The 19,140-nt window shown below is 36.0% G+C and overlaps 1 long non-coding RNA gene across 2 annotated transcripts; it reads left to right on the top strand.

The window, feature by feature from the left end:
* The first annotated feature begins 260 nt into the window (after positions 1-260).
* On the top strand, positions 261-17,691 carry LOC109143579. Of its 2 annotated transcripts, XR_002043853.3 has the most exons (4): positions 261-299; positions 3,074-3,306; positions 5,389-5,465; positions 12,391-17,691. It is a non-coding gene; the product is annotated as an uncharacterized LOC109143579 (long non-coding RNA). The 2 variants fall into 2 exon arrangements; XR_002043852.3 differs by lacking the exon at positions 3,074-3,306.
* Positions 17,692-19,140: the final 1,449 nt, after the last annotated feature.

Here is a 19,140-nt window from a genome sequence, read left to right on the forward strand (position 1 = left end):
AACAAGACGGTTGCTAGAGCGTTGTATTGGTTTGGCACGGCCTGGTTTTAAGTAGCAGGGGGCAACAAAGGTGGCTCCCGTGAGGAAGCTGCTAGAAGCTTCCACCATGTCCAGCAGAGCCAATCTCTGATGGCTCTGAAGATGGACATGCTGCTGGCCAAGGCTGGACCAATGAGAGAGGTTGGTAACGCCTCAGTGTATTTAAGAACAAATCAAAACGAAGTCACAAGGTTTTGCTTCTAGTCACAGAAGAGGAGGAGGTGAGAACATGTGAGGGAAAACAACATGGAGACACCAAGGTCAGTGCAGAAGGAGGGGCAGGAGGTGCTCCAGGCGCCGGAGCCGAGGTTCCTCTGCAGGCCGTGGTGCAGCCCATGGTGCAGCAGCTGTGCCCCTGCAGCCCGTGGGGATCCACGGGGGATGCAGAGATCTACCCGCAGCCCGTGGGGATCCACGGGGGATGCAGAGATCCACCCACAGCCCGTGGGGGAGGTGCCCGTGCCGGAGCGGGTGGATGCCTGGAGGAGGCTGTGATCCAGTGGGAGACCCGCTGGAGAGAGAGGGCCCTGCTGCCAGGCTGGAGCAGCCTGTCCTTGGGGGACTGCACCCCGAGGAAGGAGAGAGCCCCGGCGCAGCAGTTTGGGAGGGCTGTGGGCCCGTGGGAGGGGCTCACGCTGCAGCAGGGGCGGTGCGGCCGCTGCTCGGGAGAGCGGACCCACGCCAGGGAAGTTCAGGAGAACTGTCTCCCATGGGAGGGACCCCACGGCCTCACAGGGGAAGACTCCTCTCCTGGAGCAGCAGAAGGAAATCCCGGTGGTGGACTGACCAAACCCCCAGGCCCTGTCTCCTGTGCTGTCGGTGGGAAGGAGGGAGGGGCAGGGGGAAGGTGTTCTAAGGGCTTATTTTACTCTCATTATCCTCTTCTGATTCTGTTAGTAATAAACTTCTGTTTATTAATATTGTTTATATTATTATAAATTCTGCTAGTAATTCACTTCGCAACTTAAGCTGAGCCTGTTTTGCCCTTGAAGTGTTTCTCCTGGTCCTTATCTCACTCACGAAGTGCTCGTTAACTTCTTTTTCCTTTTCCCTCCTCTGCCCTTCCCCAGGGTGAGCGAGTGTTTCTCGTGGTGCCTGGTGTTGGGCCAGTGTCAAACCACGACAAGTGTTAATAACAAAGATGGAAAAAAAAGCTGGTGGTTCTTCCAAGCATGTAAATCACTGAAAGTTTCACATGTACATAGAAGTCAGAGAACTGTCCAAGAGAAACCTATTTCAGATTTTTCTATAGAATTTGGGACTGCACTGAATTTTTAGATTGAAAATAATACTTCAATTATGTTTCAAAAATCAAAAAAAATCTTAATACTCTTGGAATATCTCTTTTAATGTGTTCTTCTCTATTCTTTTCCCTTCTATTTCATTCTATGAAGAAGTGTTTTGAATGAAATTTTATGGAACTTCCAGAAAGCAAGTTTCAGCCTTGGAGCAAACCCTGATGAATGATTCAAACACAAAATCAATCTGATACCTGGATTTGAATTGCTAATAATAACAAAATTCGCTGCTCATGCTGCCACTGCTGTAGCTCACTCTGCTAGTCCAAATGTCTGTTACCCATCCTTCTGCATGCAAACAAAATTGTTATCTTTTAGAAAGACTTTTCCATCTTGTATTGCCATGGCTTTTAACATCCACGACCAATCTCACATCTGGTATAAACTTTGTTGAAGACAGTAGGTTTTATACTAGGAATGATTCTGATTTGCAACATGAAGGCAGATTTTATCACTATCTGCTTTAACATAAAGCTGGCTTGTGTTTTGTCTTTGTTTTAGAAACTTATCAGTACTTAAAAATGTAATGCCAAAGGTGGTACGAATCAGTAAGACACTTTTAAGCCATCTCTCTACCCCTATCCACCATTTATGTTGTGATGCTCAGATTTGGAACCTCTCTCAGCAATAGCACCAAAATGCACTGCTGTGACTCTGCTTTTTAAACTCTATCTTGTGTCTGCTTATCTACCTAAGATTTCTCTGACAGTGCCTTTCATTATGTTGCATATGGATTGTTTGAAAAATAAGGATTACACAATTTGAACTGCTGAATGGAACACACACACTAGAGTGTTAGAGTTATAAAAAAGGCAAATAACTGCAAAAGTATTTTCTCCAGAAAACTCACAGAACATTAGCACCACTAGTTTTGTTAAGCCAACAAAATGCTTTCTATTTTATTATTTTACTTGATAATGGACAAACTACTGCTCAGTGGAACTAAGTTACTCACCCAAGTCTTCACAGTCCATCAGTAGCATAGTCAAGGATATATTGCTTGTTCCATTCTCATTATTGAAAAACAAAACAGAACAAAATAAAATCTTCTTAATTTTAAAGGGATTAGGATTTAACATCAGAGTTTAGGACTTACTTGTCCCCCTCTCTTTCAAACTGCCAGCTAAATGTGCTAGTCATAACACATATCTAAGTGGGATATCTAAGTATTTTGTCAGACCTGCAAAGTAACTGTCTTTTCAAAAAGTTAAGCAAACCTGTAGACTGAAAGAACATTCCATATTCAATGTCTCCTGAAAGTAATGGAACATTATGTAACTCCAAAAGCCTGCTCAGAGATCAAAGTTGTGCTGCTGCTTTTTGTCAGTTACACGTACACACCCTTGATACACTGTACTATGAGTGGGACACCAACACCTTCCACTGTGGTTACTTGGATGGATAATAAAGTGTCTTGAATTTCTGCTTTTTGCCTAAAGATAGGTCTTCTGTCTTTCTCTGTGACTGATAAGTATGATAAGTATGGTTCTACTACAGATTGATGATCATGAGAATTATTCCTAGTGAAGGAAATGGGGTAATATAATATTTTTAAGTAAAAGAGAAAAAAAAAGAGCGAGTTCTTCCTCCCTGCATGCTGGCAACAAAGATAGGCAAACTAAGATCAGAACTGGCTCATGATTTACATCTTCTTAATTGTCCCTTAGTTGCTAAAAGTAGTCTTGTAGTTTACTCTCCTTCAGAAAAAAATTGATGGATGCTTTGTTTTGATTTAGTCTTGTTGCACAGCTGGGAATCTCTTGCATCACTGCAGGGATTCTCTGTGTATGGCTGGTGTGATTAGTGGAAAAGGCTTGGCTATTGCAATGGATTGGACTCTGAAAAGTCTGAACAACGTTCAAATATTGTACTTCAATCAGTGATTTTACTACAAGGAGAACACATGAATCAGAAAACCTCAGAGCTGAAGGTTGATTCCCTTTTCTGCTTGTCAGTCAAACCTCTTGAGGTGAGTTGTTGAGTCCACTGAATATTTGACATCAACACAAAATTGATACATGACATTGTCACTCACAAGAACTCTAGGACAACATAAACTCTCCACAGCATAGCAAATCTCTATAATAATATTTTTATCAGTTGCTTTCTAATGTACTAACTCTACAGACCCCTGTCAAAGATGAAAGTAATATCAGATAATGTTTCTAGGACATACATAGTTGTAGCTTTCCTAGAAGTACCAAAGGATTTAAATAGCTTTGCTATATGACTAATCCATCCTACATGGTCTTCACCCTTCTCACATTCCTGGCCATTAAAAACATCATTTGATGGGACATCCATTTATGTCCTTGTTACTTTGAATCTTGTTAGATTGTAAGTTGGCAGCCTGGCTAACAGTCTATATGTGATTTTTCTTCTTTTCACAAAGAATATTTTACAGTAGTTAACACATTTTACCCAGCTCAGCTCAGGTTATATTTTTTCTTTAGGAGAATGATTATTTTATTTACTTGGAGACAATTTCAGCATGTTTTATATCAAGTTACAGATAATATCTGTCACGCACAGGTCTGATGATAGTTTTCTAAACACAGAAATGTTGTTAATACTTAGGGAACCGTGGCATTGGAAAGGTCATGTCCTTATTTTAGAATAGTGCATTATGGAACACCCTACTACTGACACAAACGAGTTTTGGTTAGAGTAGGATCTGAAGGGTGGTTTTGATTCAGATTCGTCTGTACTAGTAAAAGTATAAAAATCCATGGTAAATTCCTACTTTGGGAACTCAAAGGACATAACCATCATAACCTTCTGCACATTGGCACACGCAGAAGATAGATGTTCTGAGAAGCAAGGGACAATATGTCCTGATGCTGAACTTTCTTTACATACAACATGTAATAAAACAAGCTTTCCTTTCCCCAGTGCCCAAGACTGAGTCCTCATTTATCAAAGAACAAATCCTGCAAAACAAACAATAGAATGTCAAAAAGGGCTAGAACACCTTAAAATTCTGTACATTTATATTATCAAGCAGTCATTGTTAGAAATAAAAATCATCTATCACAAAAATATATTTTATAAGCTCACTCAGTTGAAATGAGGTTACAGTTCATATTCAAGATGTTGATAGAACAGTCTAAATTTATCTACAGTGCCACTTCAAAAAGTAACTTGAAAGTGTTGGAATCAAGTTTTACCATGGCTCATTGCTTTTGGGGAGACCATGGCCTGATGCAATGAAGCAAATGTGGAAACTCCCACTGATGTAATTAAGGTTTGGATAATTCACTAAGAACAGAAGCCCAACCTAAATTCCTGTCTTGAAGTAAGCCCTATTTACATGAATTTAATTTTTTTTTTTGATTAGGCAGTTCTGTGTCAATTATATCTAATTAAGAGGAATTACTCTTCCTTAAATTAATAGCTTTTTGTTTACATGTCTATGAACTTAAAGAGGATTAATTATCAACCTGGGGACTTATTCAGAAACAGAGGTCAGGTGTCATCTCAAACTGCTCATTACATTTTCTCTTTTTACTCTAATTTAAAAAGTAATAGGCTAAATTTGAAAAATCTTAGACTACATTCCCAGTTTAAATGCTGAATACTTGTTTATATTATCATCCTACTAAATTTCTGAAAACTGGCTTGGTTTTTAAATACATGCTGCTTTACAGCTTGTGACAAGAAGAAAACTACTTCCTCATGACTTTTGAGGAGCAAAACAAAAGACAGAGCTGCATAAACATCAAATACAGTTATAATACTTGGTGATGTACTCTTTTTTTTTTTTTGTTTGCTTCCCAAATTTCTGTTAAGGGATCAGTTTGGAAAAAAAAAGTAAGTAAATTAGTTATTTTTTTAAAGAGATTATTGCTTTAAAAATACCTGCTGTATTAAGACCTTTTGCTGAAGGATGGTTTTTTATGGGTATGTGTTTCATGATCTATGTTTCCTAAGTTCTTTGACTGGAGGTATTGTATCATTACATATCCATAATGTGGAAATTGAAGCTCAATGTCAGATTGTCATCCATAAGATAGTGGAGAAATTTTCTCAAGATAACTACATTTTTTTTCAGGTTATGTCTGGCAGTGATTGGTGAGTTCAGGAACATATGCGTGCTGGATGTACACATATTATGCAACTGATCTGCAGGTACACAGCAAGTCCAACACCTGAAAGCTATTCTGTTCTTGTAGAATGACTTTATGCTACATGCACTGTGAAATCAGATATACCAGAGCTGTTCTGCCCAAGCCTTCGCAGTCCCCAATAGGCTTGTAAAGCTGCACTGTGCAAATGTAGAATTCTCCTGTTTTGCAAATATGACACAGATATGTGGTCACATAGGAATTCTTCAGAAAATTCTCCAGAAAATCTGGTCATTGAACTTAAAACTTTTGACTATTTTTACTGTCCATAATCATTAGGCTGCCAAGGATATGAGTTTCCTGAGGAATGATGTGTACACACTTAAAATTTGAGATTAAATATTTCTGTATGGAGAATAATTTTTTTTCACCCAACTGCTAAAATACAGAGTAAACTTAACCTTCTAATTTTTGTACTTCTTGTTTTCTGCCATGAAATTGTACTGATGCAACACTGCTAATTTAGTACTGTTCTTTTCCAGTGTCTTCTATTTGAAGTAAAAGTTGTCATTTAGGACATATACTGTGGTATTTTTCGAATATGACCATTAACACGAGGTATTCAAACTTATTTTCAGTTAAGAGATAAATGTGTTTTGAATTTAGTTTCTTGGGCTGTTTCACTAAGCCGTTGCTCCATTTGCCTCCCTTCATAGGAACAAATATTTCTTCAAAACAAGCCCTTTCTGTTAAATGTCTATGGCAGTCTGCTTGGCAGCTGTAGACACAATTTGGGTCACTGTGTTGGAATTTGAGTATGTATGTGTATATTCTGTGCCACCTCTGACACTATTATGTCATGAATTGAATGCACAAGTGAATAGATGATGATGGTGATTTATTCTGATAAAAGAGACAGAATGACCTGAAGGTAATTCTTTACACTAAGGACACAATATATAATTAAGAACATTTATGAGCTTAAGACCTTTCCTTACATAGCTTTCTGTATTTTCTCAAAACTCTACCCCTAATGACCTCTCTCTTAATTGAAAAAATGGAAAGTCCCCGTAGATGTTGGTTAAACTAACTCACCAGTGCAGAAGACATACAGACAGCATATAACAGAGAGAGAATGGAATTACTGTGAGATAGTCTCAGTTGGCATAAATCAGTGTTGCTGTGATGATTTAAGCCATCAGAGAAGATGGACCAATATTACTTTTATATTTCCTAAGGAACACCAAAATATAAGTACAACTCAAAAATTCACATTCTTGTTTAGAAGTTTATAAAACTTAAATACAGCATGCCATAGGTAATGAGGGCTGTAAACAACTGGTGAAGAAAGAAAGATTTTTAAGGGGATAGAGCTAAGAGCACATTGTCTCAATTCATGTGTAGCCATTGACTTTACCTGATCTAATGAAGCAACAGTGAGGTTGATCTAGATGATCTTTAAAAGATTCCTTTCAATACAAACAACTCTATGATTCTATAGGTTGAGAAGATTGAGGGTGGTAAGACCCATACCTGAGTTTCTTTGAAGTTTCAGAATAGATGTAATTGTACAAATATAATTTCTGTTCTCACTAATCACAGTATTTAATTTAGTTTCTTGCTCACACCATGTTTGAGCTGCTTTTAATAACTCAGTAACCAGATCTCTGATGTTTTGAGGTTTTGATTCCATCAAATTTAAATTTCCCTAGTACTATCCTGGGAATAATAATTAAAAAAAAAAAAAAAACCAAGTAAAATGAAAATGAAACTGTTGTTTTCTTGAAAGTAAATAGTTAGAAGGAAACTTAAACACAACATCAAGGGTTTACATTTCTTCTCTGTCTAACACAAAGAGATTGTAAATTTGTGAACAATTTTTAATTCATCAGGCTGGAAGGATTTTTAAGTTTAAGAAAGATACAGATACAATGCAGATTTCCTTCTTTTGCCTTTTACAATTTATCACTGAACTTGGGTGAACTGTGCTGGGGTGAAAAGACTGAATGGAGTTCATTTAGGGCCGCATTTGATGAAAGGCAGAAGATCATGATCAAGAGCATATGGGATTGGAGTTGGAGGAGAGGTTGACATTTTTATGGAATAATGATGATTAGCAAATCTAGGCTTTTCAAAATTGTCTATGAACTGTTCTGAAACTAAGACTTCTTGGTGTTCACAGATTTATAATCTATGGACAGAAAAAAAGCAGAAACTTTCATTGCTAAGGTATCTTATTTCGAGAAATCTTTACCATACAGTTGTAAAATGTGCACATCCTGTGAGCAGAAGTGAAACAGGTTTCTTAGTCATTTTTATTCTTTATGCTGTTCCTTGAAGAACCTGAAGGCTCAAGAGGTCATATATTGGAAGAACTAGTATCTACAGTAGCAAAAGAATATCTATAATTTAGACTCCTTTGCATTTGTTCTTGTTTGTTACCAAAATCTTAATGCCTATTTGTAGTAGGAATGAAATAAATGTACCCCTAGGCCACATATTCTTGGAATCCAGTTCTTTGAGTCTGGACCATTCCACTGTGTGAACCAAAGATATGTGAAGAGAACTGTGAGATTTGCTTTGAAAGTGCGCTCCTGAGAGCATTGATATAGACACACTGCCTCTTGAAATCTACCTATGCAGACAGATATTGCACCTACCGAAAGAGAGAAATATGAGGGACAACTGAAAGTAAAGGTGGCAATAAAACTGTGATAACTAGCATAAAAGGAAAACAAATCACAGCAATATAGTTTGGAATCTAACAGGATCATGATAAAGAGATAGTATATCAGAAAAAAATTGATCTATTTTTTTTAATAAATTTAAAAGTGCAAATACACATACACATGTGCATATATATATTATATATATGTGTAACCCCTTCATTGTCAAATATTTTGCCTCAGATTTGTTCACTGCATAACCAGGGAAGAGCTTCCTCTTTGGGTACATCCTTCACGTAATTTCTCTTTTCCTACTTTTTTCTACAGGGTGTCTGACACATAATCAATTTACTGTGTTCCCAAGGTTCCAAGCTACATTATTGTAATTTCTTTCAGATCCAGCTCTTTCTTTTGATTCAAAGTCATTCAGCATCTGGATCTGAAATATTCTCCAATCCATATCTGCTTATTATATTCTTAAATACTCTGACTTTAAACCAGCAAAATCCATACTGGGAGAATTGCTGAAGAGGTGATGGGGTGGGGTTTTTTTTTTGGGGAGGTAGGGGGTGTTGGTTAGTGACTTTTTAGACAGTAGTTTGCAACACATTCCAAAAATAAGGTTTTGAGTGTTTATTGCTGTTCTACTCAGTTCTCAGGAGAATATGCTGGCATTGGTTTCAACAAGCAGTGTCGGTATTTCTGAGTTTATGACAAAATTCCATATAAGCCTCTCCTTTCCCTCTGCTTTGTTCTTATCCCGCTTCCAAAGGATAATCTTATAGGAGAACCTTAGAGACTGAATCATTGTTCAGCATGTAAAACACAAAGCAGAGCAATGAAGATAATGAATGTATTTGGACAGGATACGCCAGTTCAAAAGGTCTCAATTCTTTATGCCAGCTGCCCACACATTGTCATACAGTGTTATGCAGCTATTTTTTGGGTGATTTGGTTCATCTTCTTTGGTATTGCTGCAGTGCTACCATGTCAATTGCAATACTTATTTAATACTACTACTTACCAGTTTTGATATTTTTTCATCATTCTATGAACCAAAGTATTTTACAGTAACTTGCATAGGAGTTCTGGCATTCTGTCTCCAATTTGAAATGCTGAACACATCTAAGAGGGATATTTAATGTTACCATCTAAATGAGAGTTCAGCCATGTAACATCACCATTTTGGTCATTTTCTTTGAACATTACATCCTTATTTACAAGGAAATATCTGAGCCTTTTCCAAAACATCTTTTTCACTATTCTAGCATTCTAATTTTTTCACCAACACTCTGAAACACTGATATTGGCATCTGGCGGGAAAAGGGAGATGAAACGCATTGAGGAAATTCTATATTTATGCTAGTGATATGAAAGAACCAAAGTGTGCTTTCATTTTGTATGATGGCTTTTCCTTGGCAAAACATTAAAAGTTATGGGGGATCACTGAAAAAGATGGTCTTTGGCAGCCTGAAGTCTGGTGTAATGTTTACTGCATCTGAGTTAGATACTTGAGAGCAGTATTTTTACAATTATTTAGCTGTATCCCTTGTACTTGATGTTTTTTTCCTTCCATTGCCCTAAATAGGCAAGAACGTGCTATTGTATACATTTTAAAAGCAAGAGGCAAAGGAGCAGGATGTGTAGGGTCTACAAAGGATTTGGGTACTCAAGGTGTGACGTATCAGTGTACAGTCTCTTTATAGCCATCTGTGAATATAATCCATTGGCTGGGTTCCCTGTACATTGAACAGACAAAATGTTGGAAAGTTTAGAAGTCTGGGTGCTAAAAGATAACAAATTAAAACCAGCAAATAGGAAATATGAGACAAGGCTTTGGATAAATATATCCTCCATTCCTGTTTGCCCTAAATCCTTTTCTTCTAAGACAGTTCAAGTATGTCTTGGAACACAGAGACAGAAGAAATAGCAGAAGGACCATTTTCTAGAGTGTTTCTACAGCAGTCTAGGACATTATTTTTCCTGTATTTGTATTTGTCAATTATTCTCATAACCAGGAAATTCACATTCACAAGTCTCCCAATATCAAATTCTTTTTTTGACACAATTGTAGAGGGCCTTATTATCTCCATAAAGATGCCTAAAATAGTAGCAGTCATTCCCAATTCTCTTGTCCGAACAGATACCTTTGAATTAATTATAACAGGGCTTGGATTTCTAACTTAGTTTCTTGTGACCTAGTTGATCTACCTATAGAACCATCCTTTCTTTACACTGCTAAAAAAAAGAAGAAAAAGTAATGCTAAATACTAAAGAACAAAATTCCTTACAACCCAGTTTATTGCAAAGATTTTACGATATATGTTCCTTTATAAACACCTCTTTCCTGGTTACTGCCTTTTTTATCCTTGTACTGAATCTTGACAGTTTAGGTTTTGTGCTTTAGACTGATCAAAACTGCATTAACAGTACAATCAATCCTCCTTATCATTTCTGGAAGCTAAAGAGACAGCAAATATGGACAACTGAGGAAAGTATAGAAAAGCAGAATAAAATCTTCTTCTGTACAAAGGTTGTAATAAGACACTGATGCCTTCCCTGTCATTGCAGTGCATCCTTGTCATTTGCTTATCAGACAATAGTTAATGCCTTTCACCCTCCCATATGAGTACAGTTTTAAGTCAACTTGCCACTACCAATTTTTTATTTCTCTGATATTCTGTAACTGTGTTGTCTCAGTCTTACTATTAAAAGTAATATTGTGCATGGGGGTCAACACTGGTGCACATTGTATGTCAGCAGACTGGAGTTCAAAAATGGCTCTGCCTCTCAGAACTTTAGTGTGGCATTGCCATTTGTTTTCTTTACCTTAATTTGCTTATCTAATGGGTTCAAATTTGCTAAATTAGTGAAAAGTAGCATTGTTTGTTATCTGTGATATTGGGACAAGAGATGTGTGCAAAGCATTTACATACCTTGAGTTAAAAATTTCTATATACATATATAAGCTGTTGTAGTGGCTTTCTACCTAGTACCACTTTATCAACCCCAAAGTTCAAGAGCACACAGTCAGAATTTTCTGTAGGCACACAGGGTAAGTGAAAGAAAAACAGTTAATTATAAATAGTAAACAGGTTTTTTTAATTGACACTTTGTATCCCTCCTGTTGTTCTGATACTTACGATGCATTAATGATGTTAAGTGAACAGAAACTTTGATAAGATTGATATGTATAAGCCACAAATCTTCCTCCTTTGGTACCTCAAACTGGACATTAAACTTTTATCAAATCTTAAAAAGACAGATGGACTAGGAACTTAGCTTCTGAGATAAAGAAAAATAAAAATGTAAGAAAATACATACACATACAGAAACAGTAACTTTAAAATATTATGAATTACAATATCTATGGAAAATTAATTTCAAATATTCATTTACCACCTATGCTAACAGATTGCATAACCATGTTTTGTGAAATGTATATGCATTTACAGACTTCTTACTTCGAATGCCAATTTTGAAAGAAACATTTATGGAATGATTTACAATAAGCTTTTGAGGAGCAGCTTATTCTGAGACAATGTGCAGGCAGAAAAGAAGGTGGGAAATGGATTAATAGATTACTTACCTCTATTGTTTTTTCCAAATCTAACCATTGTAACTGCCCTAATGGCATTTAACAACACAAGGAGTACCTTCTCATGGCTTATGAATACCAGCTTATGTTTCACTTTCTTCCAATCAGCCTTGAAGAAACTTTCAGGTATGCCTATCTCCAAAAAACCCCCAAAATCTCTGTTTTTCTAAGGATGATTTACTATCTGTTCTCAGATAGAGCTTAAGAAGAGCTATATTATTTCTATATATTTAACAGCCTGACCTTTTCAGATTAAAGTCAGAGGTACTGGCATAAATTCTTGACAGCATAGTGAAGAAAAGATATCAGTACTCTAGAGGCAACATTGCATGTACGTGCTTTCCAGTACCATGCACAATCAGACATGTGAGGAATGTATAGAAAAAAATGGAAATGTTTCCTACTTACCCTAAAGGAATACAGAGTCTGGCTTTTGCTTTTTAAAAAGAAAGATGTTAAGATCTTAAAAGACAAGAATGTGAGAAAAACTTCATCAAAGGGAGACAAACCTTGCTTGTTTGTGATATTCAAAAATGTGAAGAAAGCAAAAAGAACGCTGTGTAACCCTGCCAAGAAAGAACAAAATGATTTTGCATGTAGTTTTAAAACAGATGTAAAAATTTACATCTTTAAAAAAGGGGGAAAATCCTAGCAATAACCTACTCTCTTTACTATCCATTGCACTGTAAAGAAGGAATGTTAATTACTTTTTTTCTTTTCAATAGCAGGAAAGCCCTAATTTCGTCTACGCTGAAAATATGCCCAGACCACAAGTATTTGAAAGCAAGGGAACACCTGCAAGTCAAGCAAGAATGAAATGGAGACTGCCAAAGCCTGTAATTTTCTTTGCTTGGTTCTTTGCTGTGAAATGCATCAGGGGTGTTATCAGATCATTCACTGATATGAAAAAGAGGTACTCACAAATTTCCCTGTCACAAACATAGTTTCTGATCTGAAATCTACTGTGGCCAAGAGAAAGATTATCACTTACTTCAGTGGCAAACTATTTGAGGTCTAACATGTTGTTAAACTTAGTACAGTAACATCAATATAATCTCTCAAAAAAATTAAAACTCTTAATTTTATAGAAATAAATATAAATTGATGTAAATTTTGATGCATTTGCACCTACCTATGTATTTCATGGCAAGTTTTAAGCACCACTTTTTTCTAATTCAGTTCCTTTAGACCTATTATCAAAATTACTACTGTCAGGAAATTAATTGTTTTTTAATATAAAACACCAACTGCCTTTCACTTTCAATTTCTGGTTTTTTCTTTTTTTATTTGCATTCATTTAGAAATTATTACATTCAGTGTGACAATACAAATTTCATATATTTTCCAGTTGAAAATTTAAGTGAAAACTGTGTGTTTTAATGACTTCTGTTGAATTGGATAAAACAACAGACTTTGGTCAATCTGCCTCTGTTTTACCATTCCTAAAAGTACTCTGTCCAGGTTTAATGATGTTGACTTGCTAAGGATATATTTATAGCAATACAAGTGCAATAATTCTATGTCTCTCTAAAGCTGAATAAATTAAACACAGGGAAAGTTGTTTTTCTGCTATTGCTATGTATAGTCAAAATTTATGCTACATGTGGCTCAATTTTCAACCTGCCTAACACTACATATGGAACACTAGCACATGATTTACTCATGCTGGGAGATTCCATCAGAACAGTCATGAGTGCCCATGAACTTTCCAGTAAATTCCATAAATTAGACACTTAAACATGTTGTTGACCTTCATCTCTTTCTTACTTTGTACTTGTAAGTTTGGAGGAACCTTATCTTAAATTTCTTATGTAGTGATATATGTCAGCATTTTTTTTTTTGTCTTTATAAATATTGCTGGAATTTAGGAAAATCAATTTTATAAGTTGGGCTAGAAAGAGAAAATAAATTGGATATCTGGAAATTCACTTTAGCCTGAAAAACCTGGTCTTGCTAGACGTCTGCTACAGTTAGTGTAGGGAAAAATGTCCTGTGCTTTGAGGAATATTCAGAATATTTGAATTCATGTTGTAAAACATCTTATGAAATAACATCTCTGTTCCTGTTAAAAAAGAAGGGAGTTAGCATCCCACAGCTACAGCTGACCTTCCTAAATGACTAAATACTCTTTAGTTTGCCAGGATGCTATACTGAAAATCTCAAGCTAAGGCCCAAATTGCCTTCAACAAAGTCATATTTCCTCTCCAGAAGTTAATTTTAAAAACCATTCTGAAAATCAGAACTCATGTATTCTACATATTTTTTTTAATTTATGTTCAGAAAGAAAATATCTTTTTAAACTTTGCTCAGTTTTCATCTGTATCTGAGTATCTACATGACCAAATGGAAAGATCACAAATCAAGATCACAAATCAAGTAGCTGAATGACTTTACACTAGAAAATCACCCAGCATTCTCTAAGATTGTTATCCCGCCCCCCCACGCCCCCCTGAGGTGGGGAAACTTGGAAGTCTTGAAAAAACTTTGGCATTTGTCACCAAATAGCCACACGTTAACTGGATTATGTAGATATTCACCAAAACTGCAACATGAGCACATCTTGGGTGAGACCTGATCACTGTACCCCTTTTTTCTACCAGTACACCTGATTCCCACATCAAACATTTTATGCAAATTCTCTGACTTAGATTTTCTTATAATAGTGATGAATAGAACTCAGTAATAATAAAGTCCAGGCTGCTATGGTATTTATTCCCAATAAGAAAGGCAGTTTTCTGCTAGTAATGCCCAATTTGACAGGACTGAGAAGAAATTATGAATTTGGAAGCATGTCACAGACCTTTTTTGGCCCTAACAATTATTTATTTTTCTTTATTACATTCTTCAGCCTAGAAAACATTCAAAAGGGACAAATAACAACACACATGCACACACACACGCACACATACAGAAACAGAGTGGGGCTCCATCAAAGAGAAAAGGTACAAATAAACTAAACAGGAGCAATTTGAAATGTTTTAAAATGAAAATTCCAGAAGGGTGTAAACTTGATAGACTCCTGGTGAGATAAAGAAATAAGATTGAGTTGAAAGTTTACAGTACCAAACATCATTAGGAAAAAGCTTTGCAATTTTAGTAATGCAATTCAAGAAGAATATGCTTAGGCAAACACATGGCAGATAATGAAGGTGACAGCTTTTGCCAGATACCCGTGATTTACCTTTGTCAGAAGTTTTATTAATCCCAGCACCTTCGCTACCACATCTACACTGATACAGTTTGCAGCTTTGAAAACTGGAAATCTGGAAGAACTGACTGCAGGAATTTTTGAGGTATTTTATTTCTCAGAGTAATTAGTGCTCTTGGAAAAACTAATCTTTAGTGAATCCCCTGTGGTGTGGTCTTTTTTAAGCTGAAATAGTGCCTTCATTGATATTCTAGTAGCACAGAAAATTTATCTATTTACTTATTTACTCTAGGCAAAATGACTTTTTTGTTGTTAATCCTCGTGGCCTACTGAAGGCTTCTCTAATGGAGGAAAAGTTATGTGTTTGAGGGGATCTTTCTGCAATGAAAGTATCATTTTTTGTCCATTAGGACTGACTGATAATGGGTGATTATTTCTCCATTGCAACATAGCATTTCTTCCCCCTTTTTTGTTTTTCTGAGTGTCTGCTGACATGGAAACAGCCATGTGAAAAATAGGCACTTTTATGTATTCTTGTGGCTTTCATTCATGATTATATTCCTCATGTGCAGCTCCAGAGATGCAGATGGGTGCCGTGCAGACTGCAGCAAGGGGCACAGGACATCCTGCTCATTTTGTCCTGCTCAGCAGCAGTTACACCCTCCCAAAGTGTTTTCAGATCATTGTCAACTGCATTACAGGCATTTTCTTAAAGGGAGTTTTTAATCTGTATTACTGTGACTCTCTTATAATGTTTGTCGTAATGCCTAGAAATAATATTCCTAACTGTTAAGGATTAATTTCATTTTTGTAATGAATAGACTTAACACTGGCATTAAAAAGAGTGTTAAAAGAGTATGAGGATTACATAGACAAATTTAATCTCTTTGCTGAATAATTTGGTGATTATTGTGCTGATAAAAGAGCACCTTAGATCCTAACATCCACATTTTATATCCTATACGCTTTCCTAGGTCACATTGCATGGTTTCCTAATGCTCCTGCTGTGAGAGTTTTGACACTGAGAAGCCATGTGTGGGAAGTGTGCTTGTCAGAGAGACACTTTGAGATGCTCTTTTTTTGAAACCCACCTGCCTTGTCGTGTGCTTGGTTTAGACCCATGCTGTTTTGAAGAGGCAACAAGGAATCTTTATTATCTGTCTACTGTTATGCTTATGTGTTTCTTCATATGAAACTGCAGTTGTGCTAAGAAGATTACATCTGTGCTGAATTCAGTTCTGTCCTCTAAGAAGCGTTTACAGAATGAACAAGGGTGATAAAATTCATAGAGCTGGGAAGCTACTTCTCAGGTTATCAGCTATTTTATAATCTGAATGATATGAAAATCACACAAATCTCTCTTGTGATAACCCAATCCATCTTGTACCACTGATTGAAGTACACATGTATCTAGATAATTATATGGTACAGCGAACACCGGAAGTTTTTGTTAGCTGAACTGGAACTTGATGAAAAAGTGCAGAACTGGAGCTTGCTGAAAAGCAATCACTAATTTGCCAGGAAATATGATTTATTCCAGCAATTAGTGGTGTTTCAGAATTGTCATCAAATTCCATGTGTTGTCTGATCAGAAAGGGTGATGGTAAGAGGATAAAGACTGTTCAGAAGGAGCTACCTACTGTCCTTCAAGGACTCATTGTTTTCTTCAGAAGAGTTTTCTGTTTGGGACATAAACATGGTAATGTAACCCTGAGTGGGTTCAATGATGTTCCTCCAAAGTTTACCAGTCCAGAAGAAAAGTATATTAATTGCACGTAGAAAAAGCCTAAAACCTTGCCCTATTAGGGTCATCCCTTTTTCAAATATGTTAACAGTGCTGGCACCAGAGATTTTGCACAGTGTTTGTGTATTTGAGGTATATTAAACACACATGCCCACACACACACACAGATATATATATAATATATATAGATATATAGATATATATATATAGACATATATATGTATTTGAATCCAATCACAGTTTTGCAGACTAAAGCAACAGTAGCAGGCCATGGGGACTAGATGAAACACATAAAGTTTGAAGCATAATTTTCTTCTCCTTCTAGGCAGGTGTGAGTCATGACACAAACTGGAATAAAATACCCTCCCATGGGAATCAAATGTCATGCTTTTTATCCTCAGGTGGTATAAATAGCATAAATCAATATAGTAGTGCCAATTTACATACATTTCTACACAGAATTTGGCTAAATGACAACTCACAAGGATATGATAACATTCTGCAAGTATTTGAAGGCCATAAACACTAAGCAGGGGGACAAATGATTTAGGGTGGCATAAGGAGATGTAATTAGGAGCAATGGGAGGAAATTAAGGGAGGAAAAAATTAGGCTGAATATCAGAAACAATTTTCTGACAGTGAGATGTATTAGACTCTGGAAAATAAGTCTCCCAATGGACATTCCATTGCTCAAGATGTTTAGACTAGACAAAGTACTAATGCATATCCAACAGGGACTAATTTTGCAATGTATGGTGTGTAGACAAGAAACCAGAGACATTTAATGGGGTAAAAAGAATTCTGCACTAAGAAAAAAAAAAACCAAATAAATATTTTCTTTTATCACTTTCAACAAATGCAGTAACATTTCTGTATCTTTTACATATGTGCATTTATACATGGAAACATATATAGAGAAACATTATTTTTCTTTTTTTTGTCTGTGCTACATTTTCTACTATTTAATTTTTCTTTTAACACAGGAAAAAATCCCATATATTTAATTTTTTTATTATACAAAATTTCACTCTTTTGTGTGTTGTAGAACCGGATATCCTTCTGGAACTGTTTAAGTACTTTTGTAGAAGTTGATTGTGGTATAATTTTTATTATGAAAATAGTTAGAAAATTGTTCTCAAATCATTAAAATATCTAATTTTAAAAATTTTACAATAAATGGCTGAGTTCTTGTTTTTTTCTGCATCTAGCTGGCCTTTAATCACTGGTAGAAATGTTTCCAAACTAATGTTTGCAAGACTGATTACAGGAAAAACATTTCAAAACTCTGTATCTTTACATTTTTTAGACAAATCAGAGATAAATATTGGGATATATCTCATTTTACTGTGGATGATGTCATCTAAGTAAATAGAATGTGCTCTCAAAGTTATTAGGTTACACATGATTCCATGAAATGCAAATGTGAAGCACACTCTGGCATTCCAGTCTATTTGGCTGCTGAATATCTAGAAGGCAACTTACAAAAGAAAAATATGCAAAACAGCTACCTCTAAAAAAGAAATCCGTGAGGTGTCAGTAAATAAACAACTCCAGGACCTATATATACAGCTTGTTTTACTGAGCACTGTATTGATGCAAGTGACAGAAGAGAAGCAGATGCATGATTGAGCTCACCAAAGAGAAAAAAATTACCTGAGTTGGAAAGGTATAAAACTATAAAATAATGATGATGATGATGATGATGATGATGATGATAATAATATATACTTTGAAAGCGCTTTGGTAACAAACAGTTCTTTTTTACTGAGGAGCATGTATAACCCCAGCATTTCAGAAGTTGTCAGGTTTTTTATTATCTACTTGTTTCTTCAGTTTCCTCACCTGTTTGGCAAATTCCATTATACATATTCAGATGCTTAATATAGCTGAAAGTTATAAATTTCCTTATCCTCTTTTTTCGGCATTTCTCCAAACTTAAAGTAGACCCATATAACTGACATGACAGTGGGAAATACAGAGAACACAGAGACTTTTTAGCCACTTGTTCTGTCTACTACTGCTTTAGTTTTTCTGCAAAGAAAAATGTCTGGGGAAAATTGCATTGCAACATGGCCAGATGACCCATCTCTATTTTTGAAAACATTTTCATCATTTTCAAGAAAAAAAATCACTTCACCAGGAGTCATGTGAGAAATACAATCTTGAGCACCTCTCAAAAAAAAAAACCAAGAAAAAAGCTTGTTGCAGTTTTGAATAACAAGATAAGTAGTTTCAACTGTTAAAACTGCAGTATATTCAAAAGCATGGTTTATAGTATAAAAAGATCAGTTCACACTACCACAGTCCCAATTTCACCAAAATCCACCATCACTAAAGTATCTGCATAACTGTAGGAAATGTGCAGTTGGAAATTTGCACAGACATCAGTCTAAATCCTTGAGATTCAGAAGAAACAACCAGCTAACTTCCAAAGGAAATGAAATTGACGTTTAACACTTTTAAACTGCATTTTGATAACATTGTGGAGAGTTTACATATTTGTGGGTTTTGCCTGAGTGACTTCACGTGTTCAAGTTGTCATTACTATGCAGCAGTAGTAACAAAAAACATTGTGCTTCAAGT

This window comes from Corvus cornix, chromosome 5 (assembly GCF_000738735.6).
Source record: "Corvus cornix cornix isolate S_Up_H32 chromosome 5, ASM73873v5, whole genome shotgun sequence".
NCBI classification, from domain to species: Eukaryota; Metazoa; Chordata; class Aves; order Passeriformes; family Corvidae; genus Corvus; species Corvus cornix.